This window comes from Rattus norvegicus, chromosome 4 (assembly GCF_021556685.1).
Source record: "Rattus norvegicus strain SHRSP/BbbUtx chromosome 4, alternate assembly SHRSP_T2T, whole genome shotgun sequence".
NCBI classification, from domain to species: Eukaryota; Metazoa; Chordata; class Mammalia; order Rodentia; family Muridae; genus Rattus; species Rattus norvegicus.
The window spans coordinates 17,769,729-17,789,530 of record NC_141537.1 but is presented as its reverse complement, the minus strand read 5'-3'; positions in this window follow the sequence as shown (position 1 = coordinate 17,789,530).

Genomic DNA, 19,802 nt, shown 5'->3' with positions numbered 1-19,802 from the left:
GATTTGGTTTACTTGTTTTGGAAGAAGGAACTGAGTATGTAAAGGCCGAGCTTGCCTCATCTGCCCACGGTCTACGATTGCGAGCCTATGCCACCACACAGGAAAAAGTCGAGCTGTCTGTAACTGTCTGATAACTCAGCTATGGCAAAATAAATCATCTCCAATCTTTCAAATATTTATCGACAGAAAAATAAAACAAATGAACAATAATAACAACAACAAACCAAACTAAACCAAATTACACCAAAGCAAATCAAACCAACCAACCAAACAAACAAACAAACAAACAAACAAAAAAAAAAACCAAGTTCAATTTGTGTTTTCCATATACCCACTGGAGCATTGTCAACCTACCCATGGCCAACCCCTTAAAGATAACTAAGGTCTTCCACACCCACACCACCAGAAGCCATCAATTATGGAGAGCAACAGTCCAGTGTCCTTATCACATTTTTTAAGAGTTCTCTTTGATGGCCTTCTGTCTATGCTGTTACTTAGGGGGAAGGTAATGGAGTAGGTGGAGAGGTTGTCACTGAAGCCTTCTTTGTCCCTTTCTCAACTGTAAGTCTGCAGTCATCAACACCATAGCAAAAGTAACTCCCTTGTCCTTTACAGTTGGTGCAAGACAGATCTTCTATATATCAAATGATCTTTACAGCACTTGGATTCACTGGTGGTCAAGATGGGTTTCATTTTTCTCTCCATTTTAATGGGAAGAGACAGGAAAGTAGAAAACAAACATGATAATTTCTATGCGATGTTTATCAAATGAACAGAATGACACAAAAATTAAATGCAATAAAGAACAGACAATTACAGGTTGAATCTCCAGGGACAGTTTTCTGAGGTTGCCTTGGGAAGGTCATATCATTTCAAGAGTTGGACCAAAAGTAATCCAAGCAATGAGACTACGAAGAATAACAAGAGGAGTAAAACCTGGTCTTAATGAGAAGCCCAATGTCCTGGCAACCTGGTGAGGAAATGGGGAAAAATACCAAGTGGTGGTAGGAAAACAGTTGGAGATAAATGTCCAGGGCCTTTTGGACCATAATATGAATAATGGTTAACTTTCTGTTTCTCTGAGAGAAACACCATGACCAAAAGTAACTAACTGGAGGAAGAGAACGTGTCTCTGCTGACTCACAGTTCCAGGAGATGCAATTCATCGTGGTGTGAAAGGGATCAGCCCAGGCAGCTAAGGTGTGGTGGCAGGTGCAGGAGACCAGCTACTTGTACTGCCTTCAACTCGAGAAGCAGAAAGGGAACAGGAAGTGGGGCCAAGCTACTAAATGCCAAGGCCTGTCTATAATAGCCATGGTGGCTTAAATGAGAAATGTTCCCCATAGGTGCAAGTATCTGAACCCTTGACTTTCTGGCAGTCATACAGTATGGTGGGGTTAGGAAATTTTTAGGAAGTAAAGCCTGACTGGAGGAGGTACATTAGTCGGAGCAGGTTCTGAGAGTTCATCCCAGTGCCCGTGCCTGTCTTTATATCTGTACTTGAAGGTGTGCTTGCTCAGCTTCCTGCTCTGACCTCCTGCTGTTGGACCTCCTGTGCCATTATGAGTTCTCCACTATTGCTATGCCCTTAATGAAACATTGGGCAAAAGCAAGATGGGGAGGAAGGGCTTTATTTCAGCTCAGAAGTTATAGTTCATCATAAAAGGAAGCAAAGGCAGGACCTCAAGCCATAACTCTAGAGAAAGAAACTGAATCAGAGACCACAGAGAAACTGTGGCTTGCTTGCCCTAACAAAGTTGGCTACCTTTCTTTTTTTTTTTTTTTTTTTTTGGTTCTTTTTTTCGGAGCTGGGGACCGAACCCAGGGCCTTGCGCTTCCTAGGTAAGCGCTCTACCACTGAGCTAAATCCCCAGCCCCTACCTTTCTTATATAACCTAAGTCCACCTACTCAGGAATGGCACTACCCATGGGCTGGTCCCTCCATCATTGATCAGTGAGTGGCCTGCACTAGCACCTGAGGCTGTGGTGAGGTTCCGGGGCCAAAGTTGCTACCTCAGGCTGTGGGGTATCAGTGTCCTGTGCAGTGACAAAGGACAGGGTTGATGGCTATGGCCTATATGGCTAAAGTTTTGGACATGTTGATGCCAGAGGCCATGCAGATAGATGTTCACTGTCTGTTCTGTCACCAGAAACCATGTGTAAGTCTAAGATCCATCCCTGCACCAACTGTAAAGGACAAGGGAGTTACTTTTGCTATGGTGTTGATGACTGCAGACTTACAGTTGAGAAAGGGACAAAGAAGGCTTCAGTGACAACATCTCCACCTACTCCATTACCTTCCCCCTAAGTAACAGCATAGACAGAAGGCCATCAAAGAGAACTCTTAAAAAAATGTGATAAGGACACTGGACTGTTGCTCTCCATAATTGATGGCTTCTGGTGGTGTGGGTGTGGAAGACCTTAGTTATCTTTAAGGGGTTGGCCCATGGGTAGGTTGACAATGCTCCAGTGGGTATATGGAAAACACAAATTGAATTCGTTTTGTTTTTGTTTGGTTGGTTTGATTTGCTTTGGTGTAATTTGGTTTAGTTTGGTTTGTTGTTGTTATTATTATTCATTTGTTTTAATTTTCTTTCTCTTTGCTTTTTTTTTCTTAAGAGAGGGGAGGTGCAAAGGGTGAGAGAGTACTGGGAAATGAAGGTTCTGGGTGTTCTTGTGAGAACCGCCCCCAAAATAAATAAATAAATAAATAAATAAAAATGTTAACAAAAATGAGTAAGAATAAGAAAAAAAAGAAAAATAATGCCCACAGACATGTTTATAGGCTAATATGATGGAGCCAATTCCTCAGTTGAGATATTCTCTTACAGGTATGTCTTTATCTGTGTAAAGTTGGCTATGTACACAGTTGACTATGTATAAAGTTGACTAACTGTGACACTTAGCATTACTGGAACTTTATCTAATGTTTGAAAACAAGAACCTGGAATAGTGCTGAGTTAGGCCAAACTGTAGCCAACCCAATCCTTCCCAACCCCATTCCTGCTTCACTGGGCTTTTCTCATATTTCAGTGACTTTGACAAGTGCCATGTGTGTTAAAGACTCTTAGCTACTGTTTGACCGTGAGTGAGTAGAGCACCGTTATTGTGGGGAGATGAACTATTATAGGTCAAAATCCAAAATTATTTTGAGCTATCTTTAATCCCTTTTAGTAGCCATTTTCATTGGCTTTGTTTCTGGCTCTAAATCTTCTTAAACTTAGACAAAACTTTTACATGCCAAATGAATGTAGGATACTGAAGTTTCACCATCCCTAAGCCAAGAATCTTCATACTATAGATTTCCCTTCTAATTGTAGCCCACTAACCTAAAAGCTTATATGTATGTATGTATATATATATATATATCACATTCATTATTAATAATCTTTTCTATGAGTACAAACCTCTTAAAATAGTTTATTTTATTTGAGATTGCTGCATTTACTCCTTTCCTTCCTCCGAATCTTCCCATATACCCCTGCGTTCTTTTTTCTCTCCAGAACATTCATTTTAAAGGCCTTTTATAAATAAATTAGTTCTTGCTACAGAGGTGTGTGTGTGTGTGTGTGTGTGTGTGTGTGTGTGTGTTTGTGTGTGTGTGTTTGTGTGTGTGTGTGTGTGTGTGTGTGTGTGTATTCCTAAATACATAGACACAATCTGCTCGGGCTGTATGTTGTGTGTATGTATATATACGCTTTCAGAACTGACATTTTGAATTGGATAACCAATGGCTTTGCTCTCTCTTAGAAGTGGGTATTTTACCCAACCTCAACTAATCAAAATGGCGAGTTGTGGAGCCCATTTCCAGCTGATACATCTACCACACAATTTCTGTCCTGAGATCATTGTGGAAGAAGTAAAACTGTATGATGAAAGAGAAACAGAGTTGTTTTTGCTGTGAGGTTGTGTCTCCTAGGAATATCAGAAGCTCTACTCCTAAAGTCTCACCAACATGACTTTCACAACAAAGGCTGACACCAATGCTAATGTGGAGACGGGAAAGTTCAAAAGGCTGCCATCTACATATACAAATAGCTTTATGAAATGGTTTAGTGGTGAATTTATCCTTTGAGGTAGTTAGAACCCAAATTCCCAGGCCATATTTACTTACATTTATCTCAAAATATGATAGTTAATATATTTACATTTATGATTCTGATGTACACAGCTTCTTCATTTCTCAGATCTAAGTACTAAGATGTCTGTTGTGTGTAATTTTATAAACCTGCTTGCTCCTGCTAGGTCCTGGGACTAGTTGACGCTTTCCCGAGATCCCGAAATCCCAGCTATGCTGGCTTATTCCGTGGCTTATTCCAAAGAGCACTGCCCTTCCTCCTTGTCTGTGTGGCACTTTTATATTTTAAAACTGATCAGATAACTCTAAAGCTGGGCGAAGAATAACCTGTCCCATCCTCCTGGGCCTCCACACAAACTACATGTTTGTGCCCTCTTTGCTCCACAGCCTGGACCAACTCCCCAGTCCTCTATGTCTCCTCCTTTTCCTATCAGGCCTAGAAATCCTACCTTATCCTTCGCTCAGCGATTGGCTTCTGCCTTCTTTATTGACCCATTCAAGAGACAATTAGGGAACTTCCACCTACAGATGCCTAATGCATCTTCCAATCTAGAAACTTCCCTTTGAGCATGAAAAGCTCAAATTACTAGCTATGAATGGGAAGCAAGCGCGCGCGCACAAGCGCACAAGCGCACAAGCGCGCACCCGCATTTTAAAGCATAGTCCACTATCTTTAGCCCTGGCTGAAATTGCATTTACTGTGTAGCCCAGGCTGGCATATGCTACCAGACCTAAAAGAGCAGCTACTCTGATATTTATTGTGCTTATTCCCATAATAAAAATGTGATCCCTGGTACTTTAAGTAAAATGTTATAGAATATGCCTAAAACTGGCATTTATGCAAGCTAAACAGTGTCCTATTTCATTTCTAATTATTTCCTGGTTTGCTTTCTGGAACAGTATGTGAGCTTTTGAGACTCTGATATACAGCTTTCTGCGATTTATCTGTGTTTTGTATATTTCTTCTTACCTTCGAAAATGTATTTCATTGAAGTTTCTGTTTTCTTTCAATCAACTTTGGAGCATTTTGCAAAGGTCAGCCTAGTCACTGCTTTTCTGAGACAAAATAAATACTGCTGCTCAAAGGAGTACTCACTCTGAGTTGGAGAAAAGCAAACACTTGTCATTGAAAACCACTTGCCAAAGACTCTAACTATAATCTGAAAAATAAATGTTCTGAGCCAGAATCTCAGACCACAGGAATAGATATTCACTTTTACTCCCTCGAAACTGTTGGCAATGGAAAATGAATCCTTTCCAAATCAAATTAAATTAAATCAGATCAGTCTATTCTATTTTGAAAATGATTTTGTATTTGTTACTTGAGGTAGGACTTTTATACAAAAGATGAAAAATTGAAAATATTTTTACTGGGGTTCCTATAGCTATCCAATCATACAATAAAAGGAATCCTAGTTGGAAATTGAAAATATATGATCTAGTTACAATGATAACATTATTAAGCCTACTAGATGGATATAGTTCTCCCTGGCTCACTTATGACTAATTTAGCCTTATAAACTATTAGAGCATTTCACAAACAGAAAATGCATGTAGATTGTAAGTGCTATTTAGGAAATTCCCTCCATTTAAATAGTATAAAAGTATAATAGTTTCATATTATTTTATGTGTTTGGAACTATTCTAAGCATTGTGTAGTGTTTGTGTGTGTATCTATCTGTCTGTCTTTTTGTCTGTCTGTCTGTCAGTGTGGTGAAAAAACATATAAGGAATTAATATAATATTCAAACAATCCAATAATTTTTTATTATTGTCTTCATGTGTTTGGATGAGAAGAGTGAAGCAGAGAAATATAATCTATAAAAGGCTTTACATTTTTTAACTTCTTTTTTGTAAGTGTAAGTACAACAAGAACATATAAACTTTTACAACAAACATCAATTCCCACAAGCATTTTAGACTTGGATATTGTACTATACATACATACATACACACATACATACATGTGTATATTCCTTTTCTGAAATTCAATGGGATGATTGTATATGGTGTATGTATTTGCATCTGTATGTATACATGCATGTGTATGTATGTATGTGTACATGATATCGGTGAAACTAAAAGAACTCAGTACTATTAGCACTTCCTCCCCACATCCTAGGTTTGGAATCCTGTGATGCCGAGAATGATGGCCTGCCCTTACCCAGATGGTAAAAATAGCCAACTGGGGTGCCTTGTAATTGTCGGCATTTTAATTGGTTTAGAAAGTGAGGCATAAAATAGTAGTACAGCTAGAGCCAAGATTAGATTTAAAGTCAGGGACTATTTACGTCTGTGATGTATGAGCTGTCTCTGCAGTGTGTGCTCCTTCTTTGCCACCCTCTGCTGCGAGCTGCCACCTACACATTTCCTTAATCAGCCTAGAGTCTCCACTACTGGCATCCGTCTACACTACCTCATACTTGATCAGATTTCTCTGGTATAGAACAGGAAGTTCATGCTCATGAGGAAGCTCCACAAATGTCCGTGTTGTTGTCCTATCGACTATGAAATTATGTCACCAATCATTTAGGGGCAGGTCACATACCAGTTGTGATCAAATTACAGGGAACCTATAAACAAGCTCGAGGAAAAACAATTGAAGGTGTAAAATTTGATCTGTGTTTCCTTTGTCCCTTACAATTATAGGTTGTCTGGCTGAATTTGGGGAATTATCAAACACAGTGGAGGAGAATTTGAATTTCACTGAGGCCTTTAGCAAGTGTTTCTAATTCCTGAGAATCTGCTGACCATGACTACTCTGTGTGCTCACAAGGGTTCCTCTGCTGAAGCATGGAGAGTGTGGCCCCAGGTTTCCAAGACAACAGCATACTTCCAAAGGAGAACAGAAGAGGATGTGAAGGCAGCTGGCAGTCAAATGGGCATCCAGAGTTAGTAAGAGGTACCACCTCAATGGGGAATTGAATGAGAACCTCTGGGCACCTAAAAGTCAGTGAGAAGAAGAGGGCTATATTCAGAAAACTGTATCACATATGTCCCAGCATTCTGTGGGGCCAAAAAATATCAAATTGTCACTCCTGACAAACTCTGTAAAAGGAATTTAATCTCTGTCAGGTTGTTTGCTCTGAAAGGTAAGCCCTCTCCATATTTTTAATTTGAAATAGTCATCCTAATCTCTCCAGGATTTGGCAAAAATGACCCACCTTTTCCTCTCCTATGGCAGGTCACATGAGTTTATCTATGGATTAAAATATTAGCAAGTCTGAATCAGCTACATATCAAGTCACCTCATCCAATTCTATGCTATCATGAATAATGTTATAATATTTTATTTCTGTCTTTTGGGTAATCTTGGTCAATGCTATATTTGAGAAATGAAATGTTTATGCTTGGAATCCCTAATAAATTCTTGCTATATTATTTGTGTGTAAGTTTTCTCTTACTGATATGACAAACAGCCACAACCCCAGAACATTTAATCACACTAGATTGATTGTGTTTTCCTTTATGTAGGCCAAAAGCCCAGCACAGCAGGATTAGAACCTTAGTTTAGAACCACAGTGGGCTGTCATCAAAGTGTTGGTTACAACTGTAGGTATCAAAATCCAAAGTCCTTGCCACAACAACTGATACGATTTTTCCTAAAATGTCTTTGTTCTTGTTTCCAAAAAATACTCCTTCCATCAGCAGCAGCTCGAAGGAGAAGTCTTTTCCCCTGTGGGTCCCTCCACACGTACCTCTCCCACTACTGAGTTCTGGACACAGTCTGCCTTGAAGTTTCTTCTCCCCATGTTTCTCTCCAACTCCCTCTTCCTTTCTCTTCTTCAGAAAACCTTTTCACAATGTAGTCTATTCTGACTTAAAACTCTAGCTTGTGACTCTCCTGCCTCAGTCTCCAGGAGGATTATGTGTCCATCAGCTCTGGCTAGCTTGAATGTTTTAATGTTTATTTTTGATTTTTAATTATGTGTTTGCATGTGAGGGGAAGGGTGCTGTAAGTGCACATGAGTGTAGGGTCTGCAGAGACCAGAAGAGCATGTCAGGTTCTCTTAAACTGTTCCAGGTAGCTCTGAACCACCTTCACGTTCTGGGAACTGAAATCTAGTCCTGTACAAGAGACATCCATGCTTTTAACTGCTGAACCATCTCTCCTTTGGGATTATGCAAGACTACAAGAGGTAGTCCTTAGTTTGAACTTTTAAATTCACTATTTGGGTTGACCTTACATAATTCAGGACAATATTTTTATCTTAAATTTAACATAATAATTTTATCCTGAAATCCCCCTTCAATATATATGAAAACATAGCCCAGAGGTATAATATCAGCAGGTAACATTCATCAGAAAAGAATTTTTGTTAATTATTATGCTTAGGTAATAAGGTTCCTATATTAGAACTAAGAAAGTTGAAATTCAGAAAGGAAACATCAAAAGTGTATTTCAGAAGCCACATAGACAGTGAACATAATGGATCTAGAAATCAGACTAAAAACCAGCACTCTGGATTGCAAAGAGATGCAGGCTGTGACCCTGAAATCCATCTGACTATATCAGAAATCACATAGACAATGCACATAAGAGATCTCAAAATCAGATTAAGAACAAGTGGATGCATGCTGTGCTACCTGTGAATGACCATGTTCATGTTCAACAAGAGATACAATCTATTTCTAATCAAACACAAAGTTGGGGTATTTTTCTGTAAAGTAGGTGTGATGCGTGATCTTCATTGCCAACTCAATTCAATATAAAATCACCATAGAAACATAGCTCTGAGCACATTTTTGAAGGATTTTCCAGCAAGGTCTCAAAGAAGAGGGAAGACCCATCTTGAGGGTGGCAGTACCATCCCATGGGCTGGTTTCCTACCCTGAATAAAATAAATCAGACGAGAGGTAGTTGTGTTCCCAAATGGTATCATCCAGGAAGATATGATTTCAATATATGAATGGCAAGAACAGATATCTAGACCACAGCAATAAATGGTCTTTATAAATAGTTCGTTCCGCCACTGCTCACCTCGTTTTCCTGAGTTCTTCTTCATGAGTTTAATCACAGCTGCCTTTCCTCTTCTACTTTTATTGGAAGAAGCAACTCTGGTCTCCACTGCAAAAAAAAATTTCCACTAAATCTTTAGGTTTTATTGATTTCTGCTTGTCAGAAATAGATTCATCATTGATATGTGTTTACCTTTTTGTACGACATTCAAATACTGTCAAAATTTTCCCGTCCTCTTGTCCTTCTTCGGAAAGGGATGTTACAGACAACATTTCACTATGAGATGCCTTCCTCTCAGAATCCTCCTCCCTTAGCATCCAGGCTACAGTCATTATCTGTACCACAAAGCCTGACTACTTTTTTTTCTTTTTTTCTTTTTTTCCGGAGCTGAGGACTGAACCCAGGGTCTTGAGCTTGCTAGGCAAGCACTCTACCACTGAGCTAAATCCCCAACCCCTACTTTTTAAAAGCAAGGAAAAGAGTTACTTGTAGTTGATCAAGCTTGGGTGTTTCCAAGTTCTTGACTTCATGTCCAAACAGTTGAAACTAAAAGCTCATGCAAACCTGAAAATTAGCAACAAAATTTGATTTGAAGAGAATTTAAATACAGAATTGAGAGGCATACAGTGTGAGGACTGACAGTGGACCATCTGAGTGAGGGTACACAGAGGTTCTGACTATGTTTGAAGCTTCATTTTGTAAAGTTCAAGACAAGTCATTAGGTCACTAATGTGTATAAGGAGGGTCTTTCTCTGTTTTGATTGATAGATTGGGTTATGTAATCTTACTTTACTATGTTCAGACCTCATAGTTCTCACAGTTCACCTAATTTGTGTGCATGAGCATAAGACGGAAAATGGACGATTTTTCTTAATTTTTATTTGTGGGACACAGTTTGACTTACTAGATATCATTCCTAGTCTTCACACATAGATACATTGGAAATATATTTGAACAAGAATTCTGTATATTTAATTGCTGTTACTGGTGGGAAAACATGCCATTGTTCAGAAAGTGTTCATATACCATGATGCAGGTAGGGGTCCAAATCTTCAAGGTACATTATTTGTAAAGGGATGTGTGTGTGAGAGGATAGCTTGCTCACGTGAGACAGAGATGTGTGCAACCCAAATCAAGCAGAGTCACTAAACTGTTTCTCATGTTTTACTGCTTCAAAAATATATATAAAGCTTATGGAGTGCCTGAACCATGGGAGTCTTATTCTCTACCCATCTTAAACAGAATAGCAGGCCTTTGTTCCTATGTTACATCTTAGTCAGTTCTTCATATCGCTTTTGTGATTGACAGACTCTCTTCTGAACAAAGTATCATACGCTATGTTCATCACTACCCCGGGCTCAGATTTCATCTAAACCTCAAGACAACGTAGGTGACACTTATTTTCTAAAATTACAGCCCATGACCTCAGTGTTCCACATACACATAAAGCCAGTTTTCTTAATGACAAATTAAATATTCTTTTATAAGGGCCCTCTGCTTCCCAGGTTCCCAGTAAAACATCAAGTTTTATCAGGTCCTGGAAAACCAGGCCTATACTACTTTGGGACTAGTAAAAATACGAGGGATCCACCAACCCTATTACCTACTGCACAGCTCAAAAGCAATCATATTGATAGAGAATGTTGTCCTTTTAGATTTCCAAATGAGAGGTCAGTTGCAGAGGGTGTTTGTTGACAATGGGCGCCAGCAACCAGGCATCGCATTTAACATAACAGCAACTTTGGAACCACAGTCATAATAAGCAGAGTGGTCAACCTCTGTCTCGGTGACCCAGTTGGAGACATTTGTGTTTTCTTTTCAATATTTTTAGGTCCCCAAAGTCTAGCAATTGAGTGCAACTTTTGACACTGTGACAAGATGTTGTCAGGCTTGAGAGTTGAGCAATAGATTTACCAAAAACATGCACAAAAATTATCTTTTAAGAAAGCTTGTGATTTTACATTGAGTTGCTTCTACGGCTATCTTGAGCCAATGGCAATTCATTGCTTACAGATTGTACATGGCTAATAGAGCTTCCATTCCTTACTAATAGCAGCATTGGATCACAGAATACCTCTAATGCTATCCTATCTCCTAAATTTTAAAGCCTAGGAAGCTGCCATGAAATAAGCAACTCTCATCCAAGTTGACACCAGGCCAATCCTCAGGAGGAGGCAAGGCAATCACTATACAATGAGAAGAGATTGCAATATATGTATCCCTCAGGGGATGCACTGGGAAGCCTCTTGGTGCTGCTGTACTCGTTTGACACTAAGGCACAGCAAGCAAGTCCCAAGAACAGCACAGCAGCAGCTGGTTCAAATTGCCTAGACCGGTGAAAGAAGGGGAACTTAGTGGGCAGAGTCCGGAGATGCTCTGATAGTATGAGATCAACTGCAGCCTCTGGACTGAACGGCCCATACTATTAACTCTTCTCGGAGAATTTTCTGGGGAAAAAGACCAACCAGATTCTTGGAAAGGTTTTCCCTGGTGGAAAGATGTTATTTAGAAAGTGAGTAGCTGTGAAACTCCCCAAGAGTGGATGCATCTGAGTCTGTGCTCTTCCCAGCTTGACTCTGTACAGGCAATGTCTTCCGCCTATCATATGGTGGGCAGCACTGGAGTTGCTGCTTTATATTCGGTCTGATGAGGACACATTTGGAGCTCACAAAGTTAAAAAGGAATCTGCATGTACACATATAAACATGTCAGCATGCACACATTCCTAAACTGTGTTGAGTTAGTTTCTAGCTCACGTGGTACCTTGGGCAAACTCGGATTCACAGAGACAACAATGATGGACAATTCATTGCAGGAGACAGAAGAAGAAAATATAAACCTCATGAGGTCCAGGGACAAAGCTGTACACCTGTCCCAGGGACAAGATCAAACTTTTGAAAAGACGTTTGTTTCCACTCCTTATGAAGTTTGTTGTCTGGAGATGAGACGGAAGGCAGATTCTGGAATCATCCACTCCTCTTAGATGATCATTTCTCTGAATAAAGTCAATTTAAAAATTAAACTCCTACTTTTTCATTGCATTTGTGGTGACAGAAACATGAACTTACTGATATCTTGAAGCCATTCATTTTCTTCTCTGGGTATTGCTATCACCAAAGGCAGGCTTTGTCCATGGCAAAACACAAACAAACAAGCAAACAAAAACAAAAAACAACATGCCACTCAAAGCAGCCCAGAATACTGTCTCATGTGAGGATAGTAACATCTGGCATACTGGGCTTACCTGAAAGATTTTGGTGTTTCACCACAAGATGCAATAAATAAATTGTGACAATAAATCTTCTCCTCCTTACTGCTTAATCCTGGCACCATTACTAGGCATCTAATGACAAAGACTATTGGGGCATATATTCTGTTGCAGTATCTGTTCCAAAAGGTCACAGTCTACACAGAACTGTCATGGAAGCTGCTGTTAGCAGAAGTGTGATTTGGGGAGAAAGACACAACAAAGGATGTGAACAGTTCTTCAATCAAAAGCTGAGCCCTATGGTAACAGTTCCAAGAAGGTGGCTGGGTTTGGAGAATTTTCTTTCCTTATTGGATGTTAGGTAATTTAGGCCAGATTCCGGCATGCTCAAGCATGGGTAGAAGAGAGAAAGAAAACAGAGGAGAAGAAAGGCGAATAAGGTCATGGCAGACTGTAGCAATTAAGGCTTGTGTGGAAAGTTAACTAGTAACAAATTTAGTCTATAGTGTGGCTTGTGGATCTGACCATCTGCTCCGCAAGTGGTCAGACATAGGTAGGCATTATGCCTTCTCATTTCTTCTTCCCTCATTAAAATGAAGTTCTGCTTTTTTTTTAAATTGGATATTTTTTATTTACATTTCAAATGTTCTCTTTCCTGGTTTCCCAGATAAAAGCCCCTTATCCCATCCCCCTCCCCTTCTTCTATGAGAGGGTTCCCCCTCCACAACCACCCCCTTGAGACCCCCTGACATTCCCCTGCAATGGGGGTTTCAACTTTGGCAGGAACAAAGTCTTCTCTTCCTATTGGTGCCCAACAAGGCCATCCCTGATACATGTACATGTACATATACAGGAGCCATGGGTCTGTTCACGTGTAGTCTTTGGGTAGTGGTTTAGTCCCTGGGAGCTCTGGTTGGTTGGTATTGTTCTTAGGGGGTTGCAAGCCCTTTCAGTTCCTTTAATCCTTTCTCTAATTCCTCATTGCGGACCCCGTTCTCAGTCCAATGGTTTGCTACTAGCTTGGGCCTCTGGGTCTGACATTTTGGGGCAGAAACTCTCAGGAGATAGCTATATCAGACTCCTGTCAGCATGCACATCAACACTATCTAGTTTTGGTGACTGTATATAAATGAGATGCATACCTAGGTGGAGCAGGCTCTGAATGGCCATTCCTTCAGTCTCTGCTCCAGACTTTGTGTCCATATCCCCTCCTATGAATATTTTTGTTCCCCCTTTTAAGAAGGACTGAAGCAGCTCCACTTTCATCGTCCTTCTTCTTGAGTTTTATGTGCTCTGTGGATTTTATCTTGGTTAAATTGAGCTTTGGGGCTAATATTCACTTTCAATAAGTGCATACCATGTGTGTATTTTTGTGATTGGACTACCTCACTCAGGATGATATTTTCTAATTCCATCCATTTGCCTGTGAATTTCATGAAGTCATTGTTTTTGACAGCTGAGTAGTACTCCATTGTGTAGATGTACCACATTTTCTGTATCCATTCCTCTGTTGAAGGGCATCTGAGATCTTTCCAACTTCTGACTATTATATATAAGGCTGCTATGAACATAGTGGAGCATGAGTCCTTGTTGTATGTTGGAGCATCATTTGGGTATATGCCCAGGAGAGATATAGCTAGGTCCTCAGGTAATGCAGTGTCCGATTTTCTAAGGAACCTCCAGACTGATTTCCAGAGTGGTTGTACCAGTTTGCAATCCCACCAACAATGGAGGAATGTTAATCTTTCTCCACAGCCTCGCCAGCATGTATTGTCACTGAGTTTTTGATCTTAGCCATTCTGACTGATGTGAAGTGGAATCTCAGGATTGTTTTGATATGCATTTCTTGATGACTAAAGATGTTGAACATTTCTTTAGGTACCTCTCAGGTATTCAATATTCCTCAGCTGAGAATGTTTTATTTAGCTCAGTACCCAATAGGGTTATTTGGCTCTCTGGAATCTAATTTCTTGAGTTTTTTGGGTACTTTGGATATTAGCCCTCTATCAGACGTAGGATTGATAAAGATCTTTTCCCAATATGTTGGTTGCCACTTTGTCCTAATGACAGTGTCCTTTGCCTTACAGAAGCATTGAAGTTTTATGAGGTCCCATTTGTCAATTCTTGATCTTAGAGCATAAGCCATTGGTGTTTTGTTCAAATTTTATTCAAAATTTTCCCCAGGGCCCATGTGATCAAGATTCTTCCCCACTTTTGCTTCTATTACTTTGAGTGTATCTGGTTAGATGTGGAGGTCCTTAATCCACTTGGACTTAAGCTTTGTACATGGTGATAAGAATGGGTCAATTTGCATTCTTCTACAGGCTGACCTCCAGTGAACCAACAGCATTTGTTGAAAATGCTATATTTTTTCCTCTGGATGGTTTTAGCTCTTTTGTCAAAGATCAAGTGGCCATAGGTGTGTGGGTTCATTTTTGGGTCTTCAAATCTGTTCCACTGATCTACCTGCCTGTCTCTGTACCAATACCATACAGTTTTTATCACTATTGCTCTGTAATACTGCTTGAAGTCAGAGATGGTGATTCCCCCAGAATTTCTTTTATGGTTGAGGATACTTTTTGATATCCTGGGTTTTTTGTTATTCCAAGTGAATTTCCAAATTGCTCTTTCTAACTCTATGAAGAGTTGAGTTGGAATTTTGATGGGGATTGCATTGAATCTCTAGATTGCTTTTGGCAAAATGGCCATTTTTACTATATTAATCCTACCAATCCATGAGCATGGGATGTCTTTCTATCTTCTGAAATCTTCAATTTCTTTCTTCAGAAACTTGAAGTTCTTGTCCTACAGAGCTTTCATTTGCTTGGTTAGAGTCACACTGGGTATTTTATGTTATTTGGGACTAATGTGAAGGGTGTCATTCCCCTAATTTCTTTCTCAGCCTGTTTATCCTTTGAGTAGAGGAAGGCTACTGATTTGTTCAAGTTAATTTTATACCCAACCCTTTTACTGAAATTGTTTATCAGGCTTAGTAGTTCTCTGGTAGAATCTTTGGGGTCACTTAAGTGTAGTATCATATCATGTGCAAATAATGATATTTTGACTCTTTTCATTGTCTGAATGCTCTGTCTAGGACTTCAATTACTATATTTAATAAGTAGGGAGAGATTGTGCAGCTTTGTCTAGTCTCTGATTTGAGTGGGATTGCTTCAAGTTTCTCTCTATTTAGTTTAATGTTGCCTACTGGTTTGCTGTATATTGATTTTACTATTTTTAGGTATGGACCTTGAATTCCTGATCTTTCCAGGACCTTTATCATGAAATGGTGTTGAATTTTGTCAAATGCTTTCTCAGCATCTAATGAAACTGTCATGTGGTTTTTATCTTTGACTTTGTTTACACAGTGGATTTCACTGATGTATTTCCCTATATTGAACCTTCCCCGCATCCCTGGGATGACGCCTACTTGATCATGATAGATGATCTTTTTGATGTGTTCTTGGATTCAGTTTGTGAGGATTTTATTGAGTATTTTTGCCTCTATATTCATAAGAAAAATTGGTCTGAAGTTCCCTTTCTATATTAGGTGTGTAGTATAGGTATAATTGTGGCTTCATAAAAGGAATTGTGCAGTGCTCCTTCTGTTTCTATTTTGTGGAATAGTTTGGACAGTATTGGTATGAGGTCTTCTATGAGATCTGATGAATTCTGCACTAAACCCATCTGGTCCTGGGTTCTTTTTGGTTGGGAGGCTTGTAATAACTGTTTCAATTTCTTTAGGAGTTATGGGGTTGTTTAGATGGTTTATCTGATTCTGATTTAGCTTTGGTACCTGTTATTTGTCTAGAAAATTGTCCATTTCCTCCGGATTTTCCAGTTTTATTGAATATAGACTTTTGTAGTAGTATCTGATGATTTTTTTAATTTCCTCAGATTCTGTTGTTATGTCTCCCTTTTCATTTCTGATTTTGTTAATTTGGATACACTCTCTGTGCCCTCTGGTTAGTCTGGCTAAGGGTTTATCTATCTTGTTAATTTTCTCAAAGAACCAGCTCCTGGTTTTGTTGATTTTTTGTATAGACCTTTTACTTTCTACTTGGTTGATTCCAGCCCTGAGTTTGATTATTTCCTGCCTTCTTACTCCTCTTGTGTGTATTTCCTTCTTTTTGTTCTAGAGCTTTTAGGTGTGCTGTCAAGCTGCTAATGTATGCTCTCTCCTGTTTCTTTTTGGAGGCACTCAGTGCTATGAGTTTTCCTCTTAGTACTGCTTTCATTGTGTCCCATAAGTTTGGGTATTCTGTGCCTTCATTTTCATTAAATTCTAAAAAGTCTTTCATTCCTTTCTTTATTTCTCCCTTGACCAAGTTATCATTGAGTAGAGACTTGTCCAACTTCCATGTATATATGGACTTTTTGTCGTTATTTTTGTTATTGAACACCAGCTTTAGTCCGTGGTGATCTGATAGAATGCATAGGATTATTTCAACCTCCTTGCATCTGTTGAGGCTTGTTTTATGACTGATTATATGGTCAATCTTGGAGAAGGTACCATGACATGCCGAGAAGAAGATATATATTTTTTTTTATTTCAGGATGAAAAGTTCTCTAGATATTTTTTAAATCCCTTTGGTTCACAACTTCTGTTAGTTTCACTCTGTCTGTGTTTATTTTCTGTTTCCATGTTGTGTCCTTCGTTGAGAGTGGGGTGTTGAAATCTCCTACTATTATTGTGTGAGGTACAATGTGTGCTTTGAGCTTTAGTAAGGTTTCTTTTATGTAGGTGCCCTTGCGTTTGAAGCATAGATATTCAGGATTGAGAGTTCATCTTGGTGGATTTTTTTTCTTTGATGCATATGAACTGTTCTTCCTTATCTTTTTTGATATCTTTTGTTTGAAAGTTGATTTTATTCACTATTAGAATGGTTACTCCAGCTTTTTTCTTGGGACCATTTGCTTGGAAAATTGTTTTCCAGCCTTTTACTCTGAAGTAGTGTCTGTCAGTCTCTGAGGTGAGTTTCCTGTATGCAGCAAAATTCTGGGTCCTTTTTCAGTATCCAGTCTGTTAGTCTATGCCTTTTTATTGGGTAATTCAGTCCATTAATGTTAGGAAGTATTAAGCAATAGTGATCGTTTTTTCCTTTTATTTTTGTTGTTAGAGGTGGAATTATGTTTGTGTGTCTCTCTTCTTTTGGTTTAGTTGCAAGGAGATTATTTTCTTGCTTTTTCTAGGGTCCTCACATGTCCATGAGTTTTCATTTGGATATGTCTGCTTATTGGTTTCTTCATCCTCCTCCAATATTAAGTTGATACAAAACCCTGGACATTTTTAAAGAATAGTTGTTTGAGGTTATCTTTTTCACTGCCCTATTCAGATAAATTTTTAAAACTATTTCATATACACTACATGTTCTCTCTCTTTTTTTTGATATTTTGTTGCTGATTATTCCACCTTATTTTCATCTTTGATGACTGATGTGGGGAGACTTTACATTTAATAGTTCACATGGTTCCATTGTGGGATTCAGATGACATATTACATTTTCCCTTCATTAGGTTCATGTTTCCAAATAGTAACTATTTATGCCTCTATTTTTGCTTTATAGTTGATTCTCTTTCTATTGGGTGGGATCTACTATAACCATCTCTGAGCAGGAAAATTACCTGAGAAAGTTGTGATTGGAGCATCTTTGACTACAGACCTGTGGGAGGGCAGTCAGAGCCAGACTTGTACAAGTAGGTGAGAGTATGTTCTCATGAGTCTTAGAAAGGTTCAATCAGATCTTGTAAGCTTAATCAATCAATATATTCAAATTTTGAGATGGATCACAGATGAATAATGATTATATTCAGAACCTGGATGAGGTGACCTTAAGACCATGTGTCTAATCTCAAATGAGACAAATTCTAGAAATTTGCTAAGGTCTGAGGGTGTTCAACTTGAACCACACCCAGCAATGTTCATGGAATGAAGCTGACATCCATGTCAGTCCCGTTGGCTTATGTGGAGTGTATACCTAAGCAAATGTCATATCACACAGATGAAAATATCTTGTGACTATTTTTCACCATTCAGTTTCCCAATTGTTAGGCAAAAGCATATCATTTTTACTCAGGTCTTTTGTAGAGACATTACTTTTTGTATGTACCTTTTGTTTCAAGAATTGTAATTTCTGCATTCTTTTTTTACAATGGTAGTCTATACTTTAATGTTAATTTTATGTTTCAATAGATTACAAGTTAATAAATGATATTATACATGATAACTTGTATTTAATAAATTACATATATATGTAAAAACATACTAAATATGATGTTTAAAAGTCCATGAGGCCTTAAACCTACACACAAAAAAATATAGGCTACTAAGAAAAGTGAGAAGTAGGAGAGATAATGGTCTTTTCCAGGGAAGAATATATTAGTTATTTTTCCAGGCTTAAATATTGACCCTGAAAAAATACATACAAGTAACATTTTGTGTACTTAACAGGTTATATTTATGAATATATATGTGTATATATATGCATGTAATAAGAGTGACAAGAGAGGTCATGAATTTGAAGGAGAGCAAGGGGGTGTATGAGTTTATTCGATAGGGTAAGATAAAGGGAAAATGTAATTAAATCATAATCTCAAAAATTAAAGTGTGTTAAAAAGATATATATATATATATATATATATATATATATATATCTTGAGCATTTTCTCATTAAAAGCATACTTTTCTGTTGTCTTCGTTAATGATACAATTTTAAACAAATTATTCTCTTTTTAACATTTATTACAATTCTTTTTGTTGTTGTTTACTTCCTTTTTGAGATGGGCACCTCATGTTTCTCAGGCTGGCCTCAAACTTGTTATGTTACTGAAGAATGTCATAAATTACTGACTGTCCAGACTTGCTGGAGTCACAAGTATATGCCACCATGTTCTCCACTTAATGCTTTGTAATTTCTCCTATGTTTAAATGAATGGTAAAATCTATTTCCTTCAGCAATGTTTTGAAAGTAAAGAGCACTGCTGTTCCACTTTCCTAAAATGCAATTAAGAATTCAAGAAAAAATATTCATCTATTTCTTATTTGCTATTTTTTTTTTAATTTTTCTTTATCTTTTTTACAGCCCAGTCATTATCTCCCTCCTGGTCCACCCTCTAACAGTTCCTCATTCCATTCCTCATGCCCCTTTTCAAAGAGAATGTTCCCACCTCACCCTCCCACCCCGACAGGTCTCCCCACTCCTTGAGGCCTCAAGTCTCTCAAGGATTATGTGCCTCTTCTCTCACTGAGGCCAGACCAGGCCAGTCCTCTGCTATATATGTGTTGAGGGCCTTTTGGTTACTGGTTCAGTGTCTGAGAGATCTCAGCAGTCCAGGTTAGTTGAAACTGCTGGTCTTCTATGGTGTTATCCTCCTCTACAACTTCTTCCAACCTTTCCCTAATTCAACCACAGGGGTCCCTGACTTCTGTGCATTGGTTGAGTATAAGTATCTGCCTCTGTCTCAGTCAGCTGCTTGTTGGGCCCCTCGGAGGGCAGTCATGCTGGGCTCCTGTCTCTAAGCATACCATAGCATCCGTAATAGTGTCAGGCCTTGGAGCA